We start from the raw sequence: 8778 nt of genomic DNA on the forward strand, positions 1-8778 counted from the left end.
AATTCGCTGGTGTTGGATCTCAGGGTAAGGTCTGAAATGCTGTGTGTCTAACATATTCTCAGCTAATGCTGACATGACCAGCCTCTGTACCACAAGATGTAACAGAAAAAAATTTAAAATAGTTATGAATGATTCATCTAGTTTCTCTACTTCAACAAAGTAGTATTTACATAAAGTAGTTGAGAATGGATGGAGTCTAGAACGAGGTAGACCTCGAACCCACTTGCAAAACCTTGAGCATTGGAGAACTTTGAACCCCTAGATATTCATCTGATTAGATACATGATGTGAAAATGACAGGTTACCGTTTGCTCTCTGCCCAACTATGATTTGGTGGCAATGACAGGAAGTAGCCTATGAAATCATGTCACACAAGGGTCTGTAATCCTTTTGACTGTGACAGTCCATTGTCAATTAGCAGAAATTTCTGGTTATGAATATGTAACAAATTTGCAATTAGCTCATTTATCAACATATTTACTGAAGTGGAATAAGCCACTGAATAAGGCTGCTAGGATTATGTACATAATGCCTTTCTGATTATACATGCTTATACATCTGCTTTTGTTTTCTCCCTTGATGACATACTTATTAATTTATATAAAACCACATAGCATCTGGGCATCAGTGGCTCATGCCTATAATCCTAGCTACTCAAGAGGCTGAGATCTGAGGGTAGCAATTCAAAACCAACACAGGCAGAAGAGTATGATGTAAGATGCTTATCTCCAATAAAACTACTCAGAAAAAGCCAGAAGTGGTGCTGTGGCTAAAATGATACAGTGCTAGCCTTGAGCACAGAGAGGCTCAGGGGCATTGCCTATGCCCTGAGTTCAAGCCCAGGACTGGCAAAAAAAAACCACACCCCACAAAAGACAAAAAAGAAAACCACCCCTAACAACAATATTAACACAAACAAACCATGTAGCATACCTCACTGCTTTCTATAGCCCCATACTATGCTAAGGAGGTAGATGAAGGCATTTTCCCAGAATCTGGGTAAGAAATCTAGTTATAAATTTCAGGTGTGATAGCATCTGATGCAGGGTTATCTTTCAGGAAGAATGGCTGGGTGTTTGCCCTGATTTCTCACCAATTTTATAACTGGTCCAATTACTAAATTGCTCATTTATTTTTGTTTTTGAATTGACATTAAATATGATATTCTTGATTCATCCTAATTGATTCATAGTGCATAGTAAATGCAGAATCATATGCAGAGGAAAACCCACTGGGGAAGAATTTAAGGTAAGAAGATCTCACAACTGGCCACATGAGCTTTTTTCCTAATCTCTCCAATGCCCTTTGTTACTGGACTTGTCAGTGGAGCACTATGCCATAATGCCATAATTTAGTTGTTAAGATTATCTGTTGAATTGTGTTCCAGCCACCACGGAGCCATCGCTGCTCTCCGCCTCTCCCAAAGGCCTTTCTATATCATGGCTCGCACCAAGCAGACTGCCCACAAATCCACCGGTGGCAAAGCACCCAGGAAACAACTGGCAACAAAAGCTGCTCACAAGAGTGCGCCATCCACGGGAGGGATGACGAAACCACATGTTACAGGCCTGGTACTGTGGCGCTTCGTGAAATTAAACGCTACCAGAAGTCCACTGAACTTCTGATTCACAAGCTCCCTTTCCAGCATCTGGTGTGAGAACTTGCTCAGGACTTCAAAACAGATCTGCGCTTCCAGAGCACAGCTATTGGTGCTTTGCAGGAGGCAAGTGAGGCCTATCTGGTTGGCCTTTTTGAAGATGCCAATCTGTGTGCTATCCATGACAAACGTGTAACAATTATGCCAAAAGATATCCAGCTAGCACACAGCATACGTGGATGACGGTGCTTAAGAATCTACTTAAGATGGGAAGCATTTCATTCTCAAAGTTTTTCTCTCCCCTTTTCTTGTTATCAGTAGTTCTGAATGTTAGATTTTTTTTTCCTTCATGGGGTCAAAAGGTACCTAAGTACATGATTGCCAGAGGAAAAATAAGGGACAGAAATCAGGTTATTGACAGTTTTTCCATTTTCATTTGTATGTGAATTTTTAATATAACTGCAGGGATATAAAGCATTAATGCAAGTCAAAATGTGTCAGTGAACAAGTTTCAGCAGTTCAACTTTATAACAATTATAAATAAACCTGTTAAATTTTTCTGGACAATGCCAGCATTTGGATTTTAAATAAATAAATAAATAAATATCTTATTGATGGCAACTAAATGGTGTTTGTATAATTTTTGTCATATAGTAGATTCCATCCATTCACTCTACTTTTCTAATTGAGTTGTCCTTCATGCGAGTACATGCTTTTAATGTTGTCTGTAAGTTTGCTATTAAAATACATTAAACTACCAAAAAAAAAAAAAGATTATCTGTTGTTCTGCCCATCTGTTTGAATTACCACTTGCTACTCTTTTGAAGAAATACCAAAAAAAAAAAAAAAAATCACAAAAGGATAGAGGATACCAAATATACTAATGGGTAGAAAAGGAGATTCATTATTCTTTTAGCTGTGAGAGCTTTTCTTTCCTTGGGTTAAAACAACTGAGAGTGGAGAGGAGAAAGATGGCGCCAAAGAATAGGGAGGCACCCCGACTCGTACCAACTGAATAGCGAGCTGGGAACTCCAACACCCAACACCCCATCAAGAACCCAGCAAAACCAGCAGCCAGAAGCAGTGGAGAAATGCAGGAAAACAAAAAGGAGCAAAAAAGAAGAACCAAAAACCTACACAGAGCCGGAGAATCTACGGGGCACCCTACCCCCACCAGCCGACCCTGGCCAAAACAGGGCCAGGCTGGGAAAGGGGAACCCGGCGATTGGCAGACAGGCTGCCAGGAGCGCAGAATTCATATAGCGGGAGACCCCATGGACACAAGGCAGGGTGCGGACCAAGACACACACCGGCAGCGACGAGAAGTTCGGGTCCACACCAGGTTCGGACAAGGGAACCCAGCGAGGCAGAAAGAGGGAACCGGGGAAGACACCACGACACTTCGCCAACCCCTGAAGGGCCAACGGCTGCGCGGGACACACACACAAAGCAGCAAAAGTGAGTCCCCCATTATCCCCTCCCCCAACGGGAGACCAGCTATCAGAGACCCAAGCCCGACAAAGAAGCTAGATCTCCCTCCCTCCCCCTCCCCACCCCCGAGGGAACAAAGAACCCCCAAATCAGGCGGGAAGCTCCCATCAGGCGCTGGGAAGCCAGTTTAGCAGGGGAAGGGCGGAACAGCCCCAAGCCCCCACAGATTCCTGAACTGGCAGAACTGGCCCCGCCCCCTTCCCAACAGGGGCCGGGGTATGGCCGGCAGGGCAAGCCCCACCCGAGGCGCCTGGACCTCGCAGACTCTTACAACTAAAATCACAGGCGCGGAGCTGGGGATATAGCCTAGTGGCAAGAGTGCCTGCCTCAGATACACGAGGCCCTAGGTTCGATTCCCCAGCACCACATATACAGAAAACGGCCAGAAGCGGTGCTGTGGCTCGAGTGGCAGAGTGCTAGCCTTGAGCGGGAAGAAGCCAGGGACAGTGCTCAGGCCCTGAGTCCAAGGCCCAGGACTGGCCAAAAAAATAAAAAAATAAAAAAATAAAATAAAATCACAGGCGCTGGTGGGCAATACCAGCCCAGCAGGGTCACCTGAGCCTGATCACGTCTCCCCCCTCGCAGCGGAGGCGAGGTCTGAGGGTGCCAAGCCACACCCGGACAGTTGATCCCACTGGGCCCCACACATACCGCCTCCCCCAACGGACTCGCGGGAGGGCGCAAGCACAACCCAACAACCCAGGACTCGCTCTGGGAGGCATATCCTGCTAAAGTGCATGTTGTAGTGGACTACAGCGCACAGGAGGGCGGGGCCCCCGGCCACAGCGCCCGCTCTGGTAGGCGGGGCCACAGCGGCAGCACCTGCTGCCGTAGATATGCCTACACAGGAGTGAGGAAAGAGCTACAAACCAAACCTGAGAAGCTATCCACAGATTTCCAGATGCGCAAATCACAAAGAAACATAACTCAGTTCATCAAAGGGCAAGCCAACTCGCCAGCTCCAAAAAGAAGAGGAGATGGAGACTAAAAAAGCAAATGAGGCCATGTTAACAGGAATGATCGAAAGTGTCAGAAATGAAATCAGAAAACAATTCCAGGAGTTTAGAGCGGAAATCTGGAAGGACACCCAGGAAGCCAAGAAAGAAATGGAAGCAAAAATGGATACAATGCAAGCCTCGTTTAAAGAAATGGAAGCAAAAATGGATACAATGCAAGCTGCCTTTAAAGAAAATCTCCACATCCTGAGAATTGAAATGCATGAAAAAATAGATTTAAAATACAACTCTTTAAAGGAAGAAATTTCCACGATCAGAGCTAATATGACAACCATAAATAGCTCTCTGACATCCATAAACTCCGCAATTGAAACCATAAAACAAAGAGTGGACAATATAGAATCCAGAATCTCTCGCCTGGAGCAGCTGACAAAAACCAGAAAATGACCACACTCCAAGAAAAGGTGAAGCTTCAGGGAAGACTAATCCAGGAACTAATGGACAAAGACAAGAGATATAATCTGTGCATAATTGGAATAAAAGAAGGAGCCAAATACCAGAACAGAGGGCTTAATCATGTTCTCAATAAAGTTATTGCAGAAAACTTCCCCAATCTCACAGGGGACCCCATCCAGGTAACCGAAGCCTATAGGACACCTGGCAGGCCAGACCCCAGGAAAACCACCCCAAGGCACATAATATTCAAGACTACAGACCTCAAGATTACAGAGCAAATTCTGAATTCAGCCAAAGCGAAGAAGGAAACTTTTTTCAATGGGAAGAGGATTCAAATAACATCCGACTTATCCACACAAACTTACCAAGCTCGAAGTGAGTGGAAGAACACCATCCAAGTACTTCAGAATAACAATTTACAACCTCGGATCAAATATCCAGCGAAATTGGAGTTCACATTCGAAGGGAGAACCAGATCTTTCCACACCAAAGAGGAGCTAAAGGAGTATGTGAATAAAAAACCAGCCCTACAGCGAATATTAAGAGGGGAACCCCACCCAACAGACATCGTAAAAGACACACAGACAGAATCAGAAAGAAACTTCAATAGCCAAAGTCCAGCAGAAAGACCAGCTCACTAAAGACAAGAAGAAAAAAAAAGAGGAAAAAACAGCCCAACAAGAAAATGGAAGGAGAAAAAACACCCTTATCCTTGATCTCTTTAAATATAAATGGCTTAAACTCCCCGATTAAGAGGAGCAGACTGGCAGAATGGATTCGCAAACAAAAAGTTGACATCTGCTGTCTACAAGAGACCCACCTTACAGCAAGGGACAAAAACAGGTTTCGAATGAAAGGATGGAGCAAGATCTACCAAGCAAATGCACCCACCAAAACGGCAGGTGTAGCCATTCTGATCTCAGACAAGCTGGACTTCTCTTTAAAGTCCACTCAAAAAGACAAAGAAGGACACTACATATTAATACAAGGAAAAATCCAGAATCAAGAAATCATGGTGATAAATGTATACTCACCGAACAAAAGAGGCCCGACATATGTCAAGAAAATTCTCACAGAATTACAGAGCAAGATAGACGCAAACACAATCATAGTGGGTGACTTTAATACTCCTCTCTCTCCAAGAGACAGATCCAACACCCAGAGGATTAGTAAGGGAGCTGAGGACCTAAATAACACCATTTCCCAAATGGATCTAACAGACCTATATAGAACCTTTCACCCTACAGAGACCCAATACACCTTCTTTTCAGCAGCCCATGGATCATATTCCAAAATAGACCACGTCATAGCCCACACAAAGAACCTCAGCAAATACAAAAGTATTGACGTCATCCCATGTATTATATCTGATCACAGTGGATTAAAGGTAACCCTCAACAACAAAGGAAACCACAGACACTATACACACTCTTGGAGGCTAAACCCCACGCTGCTATCCAACACTTGGGCCACAGACCAAATTAAAGATGAAATCAACGAATTCATAAGCCACAATGACAAAGAAAACACATCACAAAGAAACCTATGGGACACAGCTAAGGCAGTACTGAGGGGCAAGATCATTGCACTCAGCACCCACATTAAAAGAATGGAAGCAGAGCAGGTGAATACCCTCACGATGAAACTAAAACAACTGGAGAAACAAGAAATGACAGAATCTAAAACGACTAGGAGGGGAGAGATCACAAAGATTAAAGAGATAAATCTGATTGAAAATAGAAAGACCATTCAACAAATAAATAAGACTAAAAGCTGGTTCTTTGAGAAAATAAACAAAATTGACAGACCCCTTGCAAGACTTACAAACAAAGGAAGAGAAGAGACTCATATACGTAAAATCAGGGACTCCACTGGAAAAATTACAACAAGTACACACGATATTCAAACAATCATAAGGCGCTATTTCCAAAAGCTCTACTCAGCAAAGAACAATAATTTTACAGAAATGGATCAATTCTTAGAGAAGTACAAACTGCCCAAACTGAACCAAGAAGAAATAAATCAACTAAATAAACCAATACTTACGGTGAGATACAGGAGGCAATCAAGAACCTCCCTACTAAGCAAAGCCCAGGCCCAGATGGATTCACCAACGAATTCTACAAAACCTTTAGTGAGGAGCTAATACCAATACTCCTCAAACTCTTCTGTGAAATAGAAACAGAGGGAGAAATCCCAAACTCATTTTATGAAGCTAATATCATACTCATTCCCAAACCAGGCAAAGACCCAACAAAAAAAGAGAACTACAGACCAATATCACTAATGAACACAGACGCAAAGCTCCTCAATAAAATATTAGCTAACAGGATCCAGAAACTGATCAAGAAAATCATACACCATGACCAAGTAGGCTTCATCCCTCAGTCACAAGGATGGTTCAACATCCGTAAATCAATCAACGTAATTCACCACATAAACAGATCTAAAATTAAGAATTACATTGTTATCTCAGTCGATGCCCAAAAAGCCTTTGACAAAATACAACATCCATACCTATTAAAAGCTTTGGAGAGAACAGGAATAGATGGAACATTCCTCAAAACAATAAAAGCCATATACAACAGACCAACTGCTAATATCATATTAAATGGAGAGAAACTTAAATCATTCCCCCTAAACTCAGGAACAAGACAAGGATGCCCACTCTCCCCACTTCTGTTCAACATAGTGCTGGAATCCCTAGCCATAGCAATAAGGCAAGAGGAGGACATCAAAGGGATCCACATAGGCAAGGAAGAAATCAAGTTATCCCTATTCGCAGACGACATGATATTATATCTGAAGGACCCAAAAAACTCAATACCCAAACTCCTACACCTAACAAACCAATTTGGCAAAGTAGCAGGATACAAAATCAATCCACAAAAGTCAGCAGCTTTTCTGTACACCAGCAATAGACAAACAGGAAATGAAATTATGGAAACAATTCCATTTACAGTAGCCAAAAAAAGAATAAAGTACCTAGGGATCAACTTAACCAAGGACGTGACGGACCTATTCAATGAAAACTACAAAAATCTAATAAGGGAAATCAAAGAAGACACAAGGAGATGGAAAGACCTCCCATGCTCATGGGTAGGCAGAATCAATATAGTGAAAATGGCCATATTGCTCAAATTGTTATACAAATTCAATGCAATACCTATCAAAATCCCAGCCACATTCTTCACTGAAATAGAGAAACCAATCCATAAATTCATATGGAACAGCAAAAAACCTAGAATAGCCAAAGCAATTCTAGGCAAAAAAAAAAAAAATAGTGCAGGAGGTATCACAATACCAGACTTCAAGCTCTACTACAAGGCCATCATAACAAAAACAGCATGGTATTGGTATAAAAACAGATCAGAAGACCAGTGGATTAGAATTGAAGACCCAGAAATAAAACCGCACTCTTACAGCCAACTGATATTCGACAAAGGAGCTAAAGACATCCAATGGAATAAACATAGTCACTTCAACTACTGGTGCTGGGAGAACTGGGCAGCCATATGCAGAAAACTCAAAGTAGACCCAAGCCTATCACCATACACCAAGATCAACTCAAAATGGATCAAGGACCTCAACATCAGACCTGAATCCTTGAAACTACTGAAGGACAGAGTAGGAAAGACACTAGAACTTATAGGCACAGGAAGGAACTTCCTGAATAGAGTCCCAGGGGCACAACAAATAGGGTAAAGACTCAACAAATGGGACTACTACAAATTAAAAAGTTTCTGCACAGCTAAGGTCATAGCCACCAAAATAGAAAGACAGCCAATGATATGGGAAAGGATATTTACCAGCACAGCAACAGACAAAGGCCTGATATCAGTCATCTACAGAGAACTCAAAAAACTAAGCCCCTCCAAGCCCAATAAACCTATTAGGAAATGGGCAAAAGAGCTAAAGAGAGACTTCACAAGAGAAGATATAAAAATGGCAAAGAAACACATGAGGAAATGCTCAACATCCCTGCTAGTAAAGGAAATGCAAATAAAAACAACCCTGAGATACCACCTCACCCCAGTTAGAATGGCCTATACTCTGAACTCAGGAAACAACAAATGCTGGAGGGGCTGTGGGGAAAGAGGAACCCTTCTCCATTGTTGGTGGGAGTGCAAATTAGTACAACCACTTTGGAGAACAGTATGGAGGTTTCTCAAAACTTAATATAGACCTACCCTATGACCCAGCCATACCACTCCTAGGCATCTATCCTAAACAGCAAACCCCAAGATATCAAAAAGACATTTGTACTTCCATGTTTAT

General features: G+C 42.5%; 1 pseudogene; it reads left to right on the forward strand.

The window, feature by feature from the left end:
• The first annotated feature begins 1439 nt into the window (after positions 1-1439).
• On the forward strand, positions 1440-2164 carry LOC125352319 (annotated as a pseudogene).
• The last annotated feature ends 6614 nt before the right edge of the window (positions 2165-8778 follow it).

The sequence above is a fragment of the Perognathus longimembris genome, chromosome 6 (assembly GCF_023159225.1).
Source record: "Perognathus longimembris pacificus isolate PPM17 chromosome 6, ASM2315922v1, whole genome shotgun sequence".
NCBI classification, from domain to species: domain Eukaryota; kingdom Metazoa; phylum Chordata; class Mammalia; order Rodentia; family Heteromyidae; genus Perognathus; species Perognathus longimembris.